Below are 15,810 nucleotides of genomic sequence, written 5' to 3'. Positions count from 1 at the left end.
ATCAGAGCAGAAATCAATTTAATAGAAACCAAAAGAAGAGTAGAACAGATCAACGAAACTAGGAGCTGGTTCTTTGAAAGAATTAACAAGATTGATAACCCCTGGCCAGACTTAGCAAAAAGAAAAGAGAAATGACCCAAATCAACAAAATCATGAATGAAAGAGGAGAGCTCACAACCAACACCAAAGAAATACAAACAATTATAAGAACATATTATGAGCAACTCTATGCCAGCAAATAGATAACCTGGAAGAAATGGGTGCATTCCTAGAGATGTATCAACTACCAAAATTGAACCAGGAAGAAATAGAAAACCTGAAGAGACCTATAACCGCTAAGGAAATTGAAGCAGTCATCAAAAATCTCCCAACAAACAAAAGCCCAGGGCCAGATGGCTTCCCAGGGGAATTCTACCAAACATTTCAAGAAGAATTAATACCTATTCTTCTGAAACTGTTCCAAAAAATAGAAATGCAAGGAAAACATCCAAACTCGTTTTAGGAGGCCACCATTACCTTGATCCCAAAACCAGACAAAGACCTCATCAAAAAGGAGAATTACAGACCAATATCCTTGATGAACATGGATGCAAAAATTCTCACCAAAATACTAGCCAATAGGATCCAACAGTACATTAAAAGGATTATTCACCATGACCAAGCGGGATTTATCCCTGGGCTGCAAGGTTGGTTCAACATGCGCAAATCAATCAACGTGATACAATACATTAACAAAAGAAAGAACAAGAATCATATGATCCTCTCAATAGATGCAGAAAAAGCATTTGACAAAGTACAGCATCCTTTCTTGATCAAAACTCTTCAGAGTATAGGGATAGAGGGTACATATCTCAATATCATAAAAGCCATCTATGAAAAACCTACAGTGAATATCATTCTCAATGGGGAAAAGATGAGAGGTTTCCCCCTAAGGTCAGGAATGCGGCAGGGATGTCCACTATCACCACTGCTATTCAACATAGTATTAGAAGTCCTAGCCACAGCCATCAGACAACAAAAAGAAATCAAAGGCATCCAAATCGGCAAAGAGGAAGTCAAACTCTCCCTCTTTGCAGATGATATGATACTGTATGTGGAAAACCCAAAAGACTCCACCCCAAAACTGCTAGAACTCATGCAGGAATTCAGTCAAGTGGCAGGATATAAAATCAATGCACAGAAATCAGTGGCATTCCTATACACCAACAACAAGACAGAAGAGAGACAAATCAAGGAGTCGATCCCATTTACAATTGCCCCCAAAACCATAAGATACCTAGGAATAAATTTAACCAAAGAGGCAAAGGATCTGTACTCAGAAAACTATAAATACTCATGAAAGAATAGGAGAAGACACAAAGAAATGGAAAAACGTTCCATGCTCATGGATTGGAAGAACAAACACTGTGAAGATATCAGTGCTACCTAGAGCAATCTACACATTCAATGCAATCCCCATCAAAATGCCATCCACTTTTTTCAAAGAAATGGAACAAATAATCCTAAAATTTGTATGGAACCAGAAGAGACCCCGAATAGCCAGGAATGTTGAAAGAGAAAAGCAAAGCTGGCGGCATCACAATTCCGGACTTCCAGCTTTATTACAAAGCTGTCATCATCAAGACAGTATGGTACTGGCACAAGAACAGACACATAGATCAATGGAACAGAATAGAGAGCCCAGAAATGGACCCTCAACTCTATGGTCAACTCATCTTTGACAAAGCAGGAAAGAATGTCCAATGGAAAAAAGACAGTCTCTTCAACAAATGGTGTTGGGGAAATTGGACAGCCATATGCAGAAGAATGAAACTGGATCATTTCCTTACACCACACACAAAAATAGACTCCAAATGGTTGAAAGACCTAAACGTGAGACAGGAGTCCATCAAAATCCTAAAGGAGAACACAGGCAGCAACCTCTTCGACCTCAGCCACAGCAACTTCTTCCTAGAAACATCGCCAAAGGCAAGGGAAGCCAGGGCAAAAATGAACTCTTGGGATTTCATCAAGATCAAAAGCTTTTGCACAGCAAAAGAAACAGTCCACAAAACCAAAAGACAACCGACAGAATGGGAGAAAATATTTGCAAATGACATATCAGATAAAGGGCTAGTATCCAAAATCTATAAAGAACTTATCCAACTCAACACCCAAAGAACAAATAATCCAATCAAGAAATGGGCAGAAGACATGAACAGACATTTTTCCAAAGAAGACATCCAAATGGCCAACAGACACATGAAAAAGTGCTCAACATCGCTCGGCATCAGGGAAATCCAAATCAAAACCTCAATGAGATACCACCTCACAGCAGTCAGAGTGGCGGAAATTAACAAGTCAGGAAACGACAGATGTTGGTGGGGATGCGGAGAAAGGGGAACCCTCCTACACTGTTGGTGGGAATGCAAGCTGGTGCAACCCCTCTGGAAAACAGTATGGAGGTTCCTCAAACAGTTGAAAATAGAGCTACCATATGATCAGCAATTGCACTACTGGGTATTTACCACAAATATACAAATGTAGGGATCCCAACGGGTATGTGCACCCCAATGTTTATAGCAGTAATGTCCACAATAGCCAAACTGTGGAAACAGCCAAGATGTCCATCGACAGATGAATGGATAAAGAAGAAGTGGTCTATATACACAATGGAATATTATGCAGCCATCAAAAGGAATGAGATCTTGCCATTTGCAATGACGTGAATGGAACTGGATGGTGTTATCCTGAGTGAAATAAGTCAATCATAGAAAGACATGTATCATATGACCTCACTGATATCAGGAATTCTTAATCTCGGAAAACAAACAGGGTTGCTGGAGTGTTGGGGGGTGGGAGGGATGGGGTGGCTGGGTGACAGACACAGGGGAGGGTATGTGCTATGGTGAGCACTGTGAATTGTGCAAGACTGTTGAATCACAGATCTGTACTTCTGAAACAAATAATGCAATATATGTTAAGAAAAAAAAAGCAGAAGAAGATAGCAGGAGGGGAAGAATGAAGGGGAATAAGTCAGAGGGGAGACAAACCATGAAAGACGATGGACTCTGAAAAACAAACTGAGGGTTCTAGAGGGGAGGGGGCTGGGGGGATGGGTTAGCCTGGTGATGGGTATTAAATAGGGCACATTCTGCATAGAGCACTGGGTGTTATGCACAAACAATGTATCATGGAACACTACATCAAAAACTAATGATGTAATGTATGGTGATTAACATAATAAAAAAATTTAAAGAAAGCAAATATACTTAGCTTTTTAAGTATATGAAATAGAGGGATAATATTCCATTGTTTGGATGTACCACAATTTATTTAGTTATTTCCCTATTCGATCATTTCCCTGCTAGATCTAACAACTAGGATTCTCTTTATCTAATAGCAGACATTACTATGTAAAATTTATTTCCAGCCATGTCTAGCCCAATTTTAGAAGTTCAGGGAAATACTTGTGCTGGAATAGGTTTAATAGAATTCATTGTCTTATGAATATTTAAGTGTGGGTGATCATCGTGGGAAAAGAGAAAGATGACAAAGATGAACTTGTTCAGTATTCCACTTGGTTCAGCCCAATTTCCCATATATCAAGTGTGATTTCAGTAGAAGTTTAGAGTCTGCTAGTATGGCAAAGGAAAAAGACTGGATTTGGAGTGTGTGGCTGAGTTTAAATTCTGATTTAGTCACCATTTCAGTTGACAATGGCCACAATAATGGTAAATCACGACCACTCATGAAATCTCAGTAGTGCACAACAGTAAAGACTATTTAGCTCACTTGTCTGTGGGACAGTATGAGGGTTGGGTGTTTAGGGGGTAGACTGACCAAGGCTTGGCCAAGCTGGGGTGTTCTGCTTCATGTGTCTTCCTAGAACCAGAAAACTAGGCTGGTGATGGCAGAGGTTCAAGAAACAAGCCCAACTACAAAAGCACTTTTGCAGCCTCTGCTTGCATCCTGTCTGCTAACATCCCATCAGCCAGAATAAGTCATGCAACTGAACCCAGAGTCAAAGGGGCACTAACCTTTACATGGCAACAGGAATGGATGTATGATCCTGTTACTGGGGTCGGAGTAAAGATTGGGAACCAGCCCTTGGTCTATTGTAGTCATTTGCTAGCTAGTTACTTTGTGTTATCTGAAGGAAGGAGATAATAGTACATACCTTGTAATTTTGTTTCAAGCATTAATTGCAATATTGTATTTACATTCCTTGGCATGTAGTACATAAGCAATGGCTATTAACTTCCTTGCTTTACAAAAGCTATTATGGAATATATGACTCTTTTATGTTCAAAATCTTATACCGTGTTGATCAAACTGAAAACATTTAAAAAAGTGTATACCATAAATTTAAAAATTCTTTTCCCAACACACTAGTACAATAATGATTTTCACATTACCTATTAAATACCACTTGCATAGATAATTTTGCATAGTTGCATCCAGAGTATATGAGACACTCTAAATTTTGCTGTTTTAAATATTCTCACATCAAAACATTGTTTTATACTTCTTACACTGTTTTCCTCATAATCCCTTTTGGAGGCTGTGTGATAGCTTATCATTTGGCTGGACCATATGAGGTAAACTATTTAATGGAGAGGTCTTACAGCGTCTAGCCTGAGCATCGGTTACCTGGGCTGGTGTCCTATTGGTTTCGGAGAATTGGCACCTGCTGAGTGATGGCAGGGAAGGTCTCAGGGAATGGGGGTTCTTGAGCTCCTATAAATCCTCTCTTCCCTGAGAAGACAAGCAAGCGTGCAGGAAAAGTATTAATAAAGTCCTCAATGTTATATTAGTGTGACTGTGCCTGAGGGACGAAAAACAAAGCCATCTGCAGGTACTGTCAATGACAATGACACAGGGCGCCCGGCTGCAGCCCCACCGAGTTGATTTTGTGGTTTAAGATATTTTAGCCATATGTAGGACTGAATCTGTGTGGCTTTGCAAATCAGATGAAGGAGCCATATTGCCTCATTTGTTAAATTGAAAAGCAGTAAGTGAAGTGGATCTAGAATTGGTTTAACAAGGGAGTAGCTAAGTAAGTGTGGTGAGTGGCAGGTGAACCCCATTCCCTGGGCAAGTTTAGTCCAATTAGGGACAGTTTGGGCAGCAAGTCGCTGGTCTTTGGTGGGGGGCAGGGGGGAATCATGTGGCAAGCCACTATTGCTAAGACTAATTCCATCACTAGCCTCCAGAAGTTTCATGTCAAATTAGGGACTCAGTTTAGGCAGGAAAAGGGACTTCTTTTGTTTAGGGTGGTCTGATAAACATTTTCGTGTGAACTGCCCAGAGTCTTGTGGATGTGAGGCTGGCTCCTTTTGTGTCCCAACCTCTACTGTATCATAACCATACACCTTGTTTCAGGTCTGCCCAGGAAATTCAGAGGATGCTCTGAGTATTCATCATATTTCTCATAAGCAGCTTTCAAATTCACTGTGAAGCATTTCTTCTGTTTTCATGCCTCGATTTACATGTCCAGCAGTGGATCCCTGTGTCAATGGATAAATGACATGATGGTTATATAATTGTATAAAGTATTATATAAGTGTGGCCAATATTGGGGCGCCTGGGTGGCTCAGTCGGTTAAGGGTCTGCCTTTGGCTCAGGTCATGATCTCAGGGTCTTGGGACTGAGCCCTGTGTTGGGCTTTCTGCTCAGCAAGGGAGTTTGCTTCTCCCTCTCCTTCTGCCCCCCGCCTCATGCTCTCTCTCTCAAATAAATAAATAAAATCTTTAAGTGTGGCCATTATTATCTTAATACCTTAATGAACATTAATTAAATGAGATAATGCATGCACCATTCTAAGCATATAAAGACATTGAATTGTAGATATTATAGCTCTCACTATAAGATGTTCAAGTTTTATCTCCTTTTGGATAAGGTGCCTGAGTGTTAACAGGGGCCTCCAGCAGATAAAGCCCTATCTGCCTTTTCTTCAACTGAGTGGCTTGACAGAGGAAAGTGTTCTGAGGTCACATAAGTTTGGGAAATGCTGCATTGTTCTCTCTCCCTGTGTGTGTGTGTGTGTGTGTGTGTGTGTGTGTGTGTGTGTGTGTGTGTGTGTGTGATATACATATTCAGACCATAGAGCTAATTTGTCTGAAAAACACACTTTGGAAATATTTCCCCATAACCTATTGAATGAGAGTGGAAATTTCAGATGAGGAGAATCATCAGGGGAAGTAGAATTCTGATCTCTTTTCAAACAATGCTAATTCAGAAGCTGCCCTTTTCATCTCCAAGGAAAATGAAGGGGATTTATTAACATCTCCTCTGTGCCAGTCATTGATCCTGGCACTTCGGATACATTATTGCTAATAAAAATATGCTAATAGCTACCATTTATTGACCACCTAGAATGTGCCAGGCATTTCATAGAAGTGAGTGATCTTTACCATCCTCAACATTTTTGCAGAGTCGGTATTATCATCCCCAGAGGATGGAGGTTCCTGGGGCAAGTATGGGGAGCTAAGGTTCAAGCACAGTTTTGAAGGCTTCAGAGCTTCTCTTTGTGAGACCCTGATGGGAGAATTTGGCATTTCCAGCAGCATTTAAGAAAGACTAGGGAAGGAAAGAGGAAAAGAAGTCATCATAATAGCAGATGTTCATGTTCATTTTACAATTTAGAAAATGTTTCCCCATGCAGTTTCCCATTTGATTCCAAGTGCACCAGATCTGGGCCCAACCTCCCTTTCCAGCCTCAACTTTCACAGTGCTCCCTGCCTTCCCTGAATACCCATACAGTTCCTCCAGACAGTATCAATTGTGCTGCCTCCTTTGTTCAAATCTATTTATTGAAGTTATCACATTGAATCATAATTGCTGGTTAAAAGAACGAATAGAGGAGCAAATAGCAGCTCTCTTAGGCAAGCATTCATCTTGCTTGCTTTTTGTTTTCATGTTTTTGAATGGTCATGAAGCTTGGAGAAATTCAGTGACTTGTCCAAGGTCATATAAGTGGTCAGTGGCAGAGCTGGGGGTTCAGTCTTGAGTTTAGGAACTAGGAACGCCAACCCAGAAGAATTACAGTGATGAGTTCAGTTTTCATAGACTCTTTACTCAGGCTCTTCCCTGAAGGAGTATGACTTTTAAGGCAGGATTGATGAGCTTAACACTAGAACTCTTGTAAGATGGGTGAATTAAAAAAGTAGCTCTAACTTCCTATTTATATGCATCGTAGAGTTTATAACCACCGCCTATTCTATCCACTTCAACAGTTAATATCAAGGGGCCACATGGTCATAACGTTTTCTTTTTCTAACTAGTTGAGATAAGTACGTGTATCTTCTGGAGGTCTTTAAGTCAAAGGCCCTGCTATAGAACCTCTCACGATCACTCTTCCCCAACCCCCACTCTAGTGCTTTCCTGAGACAGACCACCCCTTTCTCTCTTCTCTTGTTATGTTGTGAAATTTTGGGTTTTTACACCTTACAAAAGGACAATTAAAAAAATTAATTGGGGGCACCTGGCTGGCTCACTTGGAAGGCCATGTGACTCTTGATCTCAGGGTGGTTTAAGTTTTAGGTCTTCAGTCGGATGGAGCATAGATAGAACATATCAACCAAAGGAGATAGGCTGCCTGGTTTTCCCTTTGAAATCTGGAGTCTAAAGCATTATTAGCAAGTCTTCCTGATTATTGTTATTTTTTTTTTTTTTGGTAACTTTACTGTGGAGATAAGGAGGAAATCATTAAACCCAGATTATGGTTTGTCAGTTCTAGGAAGTGCCTGTTAAAGCAGCATCTAACACTCTTCTGGACAGTGGAGAATATAACATAAGCTTGGCTTGTGAAGGGCTGACACAGGGCCACTCTGGGGAGCAGCTCCAAGCCTGGACCGTGGATCTTCCTCCTCCATTGGCACTAACCCTGGAGGCTTGTCTTCTGATTGCCTGGTTGGGACTGTGGACATGTGGCTTAGGACTTCTTGAGACGATCCAAAAAGAAGCTTTGTCTTTTTTATTCATCTTTCTTTTTTCCTTGTCTTAGACTTCTTTTTCTGAGATCACGGTTGTGTATCAGGGTCTGGCGCCCTCATGTGACAGGGTAGAGTCCTTGAATGTGCAGCACTCACTGGAGGCTGAGGTATCATTTTATCCTGAAGCCAGGAGCCCAGAGCTGAACTGGAGAACAAGCTGGGTTGTGCCCGGGCTAGCCTGTCTCTTTCATTAATTCTTCTTACTGACTGCGGGACTTATGAAAGGTTTACATTTTGACCTTCTGCAATTTCACTAACCCCCCTTTTCTTTTCTTTTTCAAGAACTGAACATCTTGGGTATTACAACTCAGATGAAGACTTTTATGGCCCTATCTATTTAAAGTAAAAATAAAACCTAAGTAACTAGAGAATGCTGGCTATAGTCTCAATTATACCTACATGAACGATGACCTTCAGAGTAGTTGCCTTGGGTGGACACACTATAATTTAGGGTCATTCAGGTACAAGTGGAAGAAAATCACTCTAGCTAAATTAGACAAAAGAGGGATTTATTTTAAGGATATTGGGATGTTTCATAGAACCCAGGAACACAAATATGACCAGGTCCTGGGATCAGAAACACAGATGCTCTCCAAATTCAATTTCTATTTTTTTTTTAATCTCTGATTTCTTCTCTTTCGCCCTTCCTTCCTTCCTTCCTTCCTTCTTTCCTTCCTTCCTTCCTTCCTTCCTTCCTTCCTTCCTTCCTTCCTTCCTTCCTTCCTTCCTTCCCCAAGGGAGAGAAGGGCTGAGGTGCAGAGGGAGAGAGAAAGATAGAATCTTAAGCAGGCATCATGCTCAGTATTCCTGGAACCCAACATGGAGCTTGATCTCACAACCCTGAGATCACAGTCTGAGCTGAAATCAAGAGTTGGACATTTCCCTGACTGCACCACCCAAGCTCCTTCTGATTCTCTCTACATGCCAGTTTCTTCCTCCTTTTTACGTGTAAGTGGTCCCTTCATTTCTTTAGTCTCCATTATAGGAAAATAGAATATAAATCCAGCCTGCACGCCCCATCCTACAGTAAACCACTCAAGGACTGACTGACTTTCTTTCTTGGTTCTAGTTTGCAAGGTTCCCATGCCAGCCCTTTGATCGGCTTAACTTAGGAGAGGTGCCTGACTCACGGGGCTCTCCTGGTAGCCATCTGGATGGAGTTGTCAGATGGCAGTAGGTGGTTGTCAGAAGAAGGGCGAAGGTGTTGGGAAAATGAAAAAATGAGCATGAAAACCAGCAACTTGTCAATGTATTTGTGAGCAAACACTGAATTCATTAGTTCTGCTAAGTCAGGTCAATCCATTTTCCTGGGAAGTGAGCAGTGGTAAGTTTTTAACTCTATGAGGTATACACCTCTATTATTAATTGAATTTAGTTACTTCAAGAAATCAATTCCTTTATAAGATAACCATTTATTTAAACATATCTATTCACAGTGTCCTTTTCCTTAAGAAGCTTACAATAATAGTAAACACATACAGGGCTCACTTTGCCCTCTGCACTGATCTGTATCCTGTACCTGGGCACATGCACACTCATTCTGGTCCCCACAACAACCATATGAAGAAAATGAGGCACAGAGAGTTTAAAGAATTTGTCGAGGGTCAAGAGATAATTAGTGGTGGAGTGGAATGCAAGGTACATAATCAAACTGGGGTGAGAAGACATATTCAAATTAACAGAGAATAATGCAATAAAGAGTGGGGTAGAAGGACTGTTTTTTAAGCAAATTTGGAGAACTTTAAGAACCATATGAGCCAGTATCGTTACTCTGCTTTGATTTCCACATGCATCAATGTTTTCTGAGCTATCTATAAAGTGTCCATTAATTAGGGAAGGCTATTTTTATATTCAAGACTTTGCTTTTGGCATAAACACCCCTACTTACTCGAATGTGAATTTGTCGTAGTCATAAAATAAAGAATCGTAGAGATCATCTAGCCTCGTTCAAACTGCTCATTTTACAGACGGGAAAAACAACAACAACAACAAAAACAAACCTTGAGATCCATGAGGCTTAGAGGCCACAGTTATTTAGTGCCAGGTCCTAGTTTTCAAAATACCCTGGAATGTTGCATGATATTGCTTTCTATTGCATTCTGTCAATATCCACTTCATTTCAGCTTTCTCATTTCAAGGCAGATATAAGGACATTTCTATTCCTACCAAAAATAAAAGTTGTTGAAGATAAGATGAACATAAATTGAAAAACACTGTTACAGATTAAAATGTTACAGAATCTTCAATGCTATTATCATCACCATTGATTTTAGCATAAGACCTATCTTCCTGTATGTTGGATAGGCTTCAGCCAGAGATTGTAATCCTGGGAGGGTCCTTAGAGGTCATTTCTTGGAGTCTTCATTTTACAGATGAGGACACAGAGGCCCAGGGAGGCCTCTGTGACTTGCAGAAGGTCACATATTATAAAAAAAAAAATCTTCAATATTGGACTTCTGTAAGGATGAACATGTTGTGGAGTGGTTCCCTTGAAATGCCTGAACAAAATCAAGCTGAGGATGTTGTCTATTTCACATATAATTTCCCCTCTGGTATTTGACATTACAAACGAAAGCACAAGGCCAGATGCTTAATTGCTTCTAAATGGAGGCTGGGAAATGATAAGCAACTTTTTGCCATCTTTTTTGTGGGTCATTGTGTCTCCTCCAAAGTCATTGTATTTTTGTTGTTTGTTAGCTGATTTCCAAACTGGGAATTATGAAAACAATCTTTTAAGGCATTAGAATGACTTATGGAAAACTATAAAGTAGCATTTCCAGATTTTTCAGGCATTGTACTCTACCTTACATTTCCATTTGGTATGCAATTTAAATGACCATAACTGGCATATTTCTAGTCGACTCTTAGCACAACAAAAGGCTGTACATGGAAAAAAAAAAAGACTATTCCTAGCCAGATGCTCCTTGACAGTCTGATTTTCTCACCTTCTTTAACAAGTAGAGTTTATTCTTCTCAGATAATAAATGGCACTCAGGAGTATTGCAGAAAAATTAGAAAATATTTTAAAACATAAGAAAAAGAAAAAATATCCATGATCTCAGCATTCAGAGAAAATATCCTTTGTGATTTCAGCACATTTCATACCACTTTTTAAAAAAAATTTATGGTGATAAAATTATATTAAATATATGTGTATGGCTTAACATATAGTGATAAAACTTCATGCATATTACTAAATCAAGTATTCTTTAAACACCAATATCCATCATTTGGGTCAGGAAATACAATATTATAAGCATCCCAGAAAATACCTCCATGGCTCTTGTGATTGCAACCTCCTCCCTTCCTTTTGGATAATCACTGTAACTTTTTAGCATCCCTGTATAGTTTTACATCTATACAGGTGTCCCTAAACTCTACATTAATTGTAACACTTGTTACAATGAAAGAACCAATATTGATACATTATTATTAACTAATGTCCATAGTTTATTGAGATTTTCTTAGTTTTCATCTAATGTCCTTCTTCTGTTCCAGAATTACTTCTATGACATCGCATTACATTTAGTTGTCATGCCTCCTCAGGCTCCTCTTGGCTGTGACAGTTTTTAGACTTTCCTTGTTTTTTTTTTTTGAGTTTTTATTCATTTACTTATTTTAGAGAGACAGTGAGCAGGGGGGAGGAGCAGAGAGGCAGCGAAGAATCTCAAGCAGACTTTGCACTGAGTGTGGAGCCCGATGTAAGAGCTCCATCTCAGGATCCTAAGATCACAACCTGAGTCGAAATCAATAGTTGGAAGCTCAACTGACTGAGTTACCCAGGAACCCCTAGACTTTCCTTGTTTTTGATGGCCTCGACAGTTTTGAGGAGTCCTGGTCAGGTATTTTGTAGGACATCCCTCTATTGGAACTTTTTTTGATGTTTTTATCATGATTAGATTGGAGTTATGGGTTTTGGGGAGGAAGATTGCACAAAGTGATACTGTCATCATGTCATCTAAAAAAAAGTATATACCATTCAGGTGATTTGTGACCATTGATGTTGACCTTGGTCACCTGACTAGGGTAGTAGTCATCATTCTACCTCTGCAAAGTTACTCTTTTTCCCTCTTTCCACACTGTCTTCTTTGGAAGGAACATATTATGGGCAGTTCACACCTAAACAGTGAGAAGGTATACTCCCCCCTCCTTCAGGGTTGAGTAACTACAGACATTATTTGGAATTCTGTACAGATTTATCTTTTATTTTCCACTTATTAATTTATTCAATTATGTCTTTATGTCAGTATTGATTCATGGATATTTATTTTGTATTTTGGACTATAATACGATACTACTTTATTGCTCAAATTATGACATCTTTGGCCATTGGGAGCCCTTTCAGTTGTCTCCTGTGTCTCCTTGACATGCTCTTATCAATGTGTGTGTGTGTGTGTGTGTGTGTGTGTGTGTGTGTGTGTGTGTGTGTTTGAACACTTCCTTACTTCTTGGCAACACAGGAAATTCCAGGTTCATCTTATGTATTTCCTTTGCTGATCCTAGAATCGACCATGTCTCCAAACAGCCCTTGTTCCTTTTAATGGAGAATGATATTAGGAATGAAAATCTGGGCTCTATGTGCACTTATTGCTACTAGAGTATCATTTCTTTTACTTCCTCTTAGCTGACAGAGTGAAGAAATATGTGTGTGTATATTAGCTGGTGTACACATATCTATAAATATTGCTACTATGTAAACATATGTATTTATATTAAGCTAAACGTGAATTCTTATTGGTGTCTCCAGCTTTTGTGCATTACTGCATGGATCATTCCAGCTTCTTCCCTTGCTTATCCATAGACTCAGACTCCAGCAGTGAGAAACCTGACTTCAAGTATCCATCCATTTACTTAATTGTTCAGCTGCTGTTTATATGCATAGAAGTATCAAATTGTTAATCTAGATATTCTATTTCCATTCTATTATTTTTCCATGACTATGTTAGTGGTTACCATAGAAATCACAACATGCACACCTAACTTATTAAAAATTAAAATTTAATAAAATTTTTTCCTTTCCTCCTTGATAGACCTTAGAATACTTCAACTTCAGTTTCCCATCCCCTTATCTTGTTTTTATATGGTATTTTAACTCTCCAGGGATGTGCTTTTGTGGGTTATGCATATGCATATATGTGTGACATTATTTATACGTATATATGTGACCAGAGAGTACTGTGTGTACTTACACATATTTATCACTTTCTTTGCTCTTCATTCTCTCTTACATATCAGCTTTCCATCTGGGATCCCTTTCCTTTTGTTTGAAATATGTCCTTTGTCAGTGAGATGTTTGATCATGAATTTGGTTTTGGAGTGTTTGAAAAGTGTTTACTTCACCCTCATTCTCCAAAGATAATTTTGCTGAGGGTAGAATTTTAGGCTTGTGTTAATTTTCTTTCAGTACATGGGGATTTCATTCTTGCTGTTGAAGTCAGTTTTTTAGCCATTGCTAAACTTTGAGACTAATCTATCTTTACTCATCTTTTATCAACTCCAACTCCTTCCTTCCTTCCTTCCTTCCTTCCTTCCTTCCTTCCTTCCTTCCTTCCTTTCTTTCTTTTTCTTCATTTTTGTCACTTTGTCTTTTGTTACAGTTTGGCTATGTTGCATATAGATAGTAATTTCTTCTTATTTATCCTGCTTGGGTTTTCTGAGCCTGAATCTGTGGGTTAGTTCCATTCATCAATTCTGAAAAATTCTCAGATATTACCTCTTCAAATATTGCCTCTGTTCCATTTTCTTTCCTCCCTTTCTGAGACTATAATCACCAGTCTTTCTGTCTTTCCTTCTGTCTCTGTGTTGGATGTGTATGCTATCATCTGAATGCTTGCATTCCCCCCAGATTCATATGTTGAAATCTTAACCCCAAGGTTGTGGTATTAAGAGGTGGGGCCTTTGGGAGGTGATTAGGTCATAAGGGCAAACCCTCATGATTGGTAATACTGCCCTTATAAAAGAGACTCTAGAGCATTAGCTAACCCTTTCTGCATGTGAAGACACAGCAAAAAGATGCCATCTATGGACCAGGAAGTAGGCCCTCAGCAGATACTGGATCCGCTGGTACCATGACCTTGGACTCCCAGCTTCCACAACTGTGAGAAATAAATTTCAGTTGCTTATGAGCTGCCCAGTCTGTGGTATTCTGTTACAATAGCCCCAGTGACTTAGACACTGGAAAATATAATCTTCTTTCCTAGTCTCCCTTCAGATATGTCCAATCCACTGTCCAATACAACTCCTGAGCCCTTAATTCCTTTTACTGTGTATTTTATATTCAGAAGTTCTGTTTGGTCTTTTTTTTTTCAGATCTACTACATCACTTCTTACAGTTTTCTGTTGCCACTGAATGTTTTCAAGCTTGCTTTTTATTTCTGTAGGTGTAATGGTCATGGTTACTTTATAATCAGCATGCCATACTGCTGTCTATTCCTTTTGTTGGTTTTCTTTCATGTTGCCTTTCTTCCTTGTACAGCTGGTTACCTTTGCCAACTTCCTGGTCATTGCACTTGAAAAATATTTGTTTGGATTCCCTGAGGTCAAAGGTAAATATGTCTTCCTCCAGAGTGCCTTAGAAGCTTGAGGCTTCCTGGCTTATGCTAGGCTATGCATATCTATGGTCTGAGAGGATTGTAGGTAGTTTTGATCTGGTTTGCCCCTATCCTTTAGGGTCATGCTTATTGAGGGAAAGAATAATAATATAATAATAATATAATAACCCCCTATAATAATCCCAACCTCAGGCAGGCTTTGGGCTTGAGCTTCTGCCCTCTTGCTTAGCAAAGCCTTAGGACCAGAGTCTAAGCAGTTTGACAAATAACCTCAAAGCAAATGCTCCAGTCATTATACTTGTGATTATTCATTGCATATTTTGTATCCTGATTTTTTTCTCTTAACATTATAATATAACTGTTTTCCATATACTCTATATCCTGATATTTATCTTTTAACAATATTATGTAATTTTTAAAATGTTATTAAAAACTGAATTTTTTTAAAAAAATCACATGATTTCAGCCATATCAAGCACTTGAACAAATTGTTTTAGCAGAATTGTCTATTACCAGTAAGTTCTGGTTACCTTTTAGATCTTTTATAATGGAGAAATAAAAATATTAAAAATCACAAAATTATAATCTAACCCTAGAGAACAGAAACTGATTTTGATAATATATCAGGTGAATAACAACAACAACAGCAACAACAAAACTCAACAGTATGTCCATTCCAAGGAAAGCTAGTGAAGAAGAGAAGTAGAGGGAAAGAGTATTAAGATCTGCTTGTGGCCATGGCTGGGCTTTGATTTCTGGACCACTTTTTGCTATTCCAGCTAGGGACTTATACTTACTTTCTCTAGCATGCTGAAAGCTAGCCATCATCAGGGAATGATTCCTGCTCTAAAAAGAAACATAAAAGTCTCTGGCTGACCCTCCTTCACTTCTGGAAGGAGTGTAAATTGCTATAGCTATTCTGAAGACCGATCCAACAATATTTACTTAAATGATTAAGTAATCATTTTCCCTGCAACTCAACGACTTCATTTCTGAGTAGTGTATCCAGAGAACCTCTCGCACAAGTAGATGATGAGAAGTGTAGCATGAAAAGCTGAAGGCAGCCCCACTGTTCATCCTTAGAAGAATGAATATGTAAAATATAACATGTGTATATGACAAAATGCCATGTAGCAGCCAGAAGGAGTGAAGCAGATCTACAAAAACAACATCTCAAATACATAATGTTAAATGAAAAATAGTAGGGAATTGAATGAGATCATAGAATGAGATCTGTTGCTGCTAACAAGCCAACTCAAACTCACTGGCTTATAACAACGGTG

The sequence above is a fragment of the Zalophus californianus genome, chromosome 6 (genome assembly GCF_009762305.2).
Source record: "Zalophus californianus isolate mZalCal1 chromosome 6, mZalCal1.pri.v2, whole genome shotgun sequence".
Classification (NCBI taxonomy): domain Eukaryota; kingdom Metazoa; phylum Chordata; class Mammalia; order Carnivora; family Otariidae; genus Zalophus; species Zalophus californianus.
Note: the sequence above shows the minus strand (reverse complement) of the source record.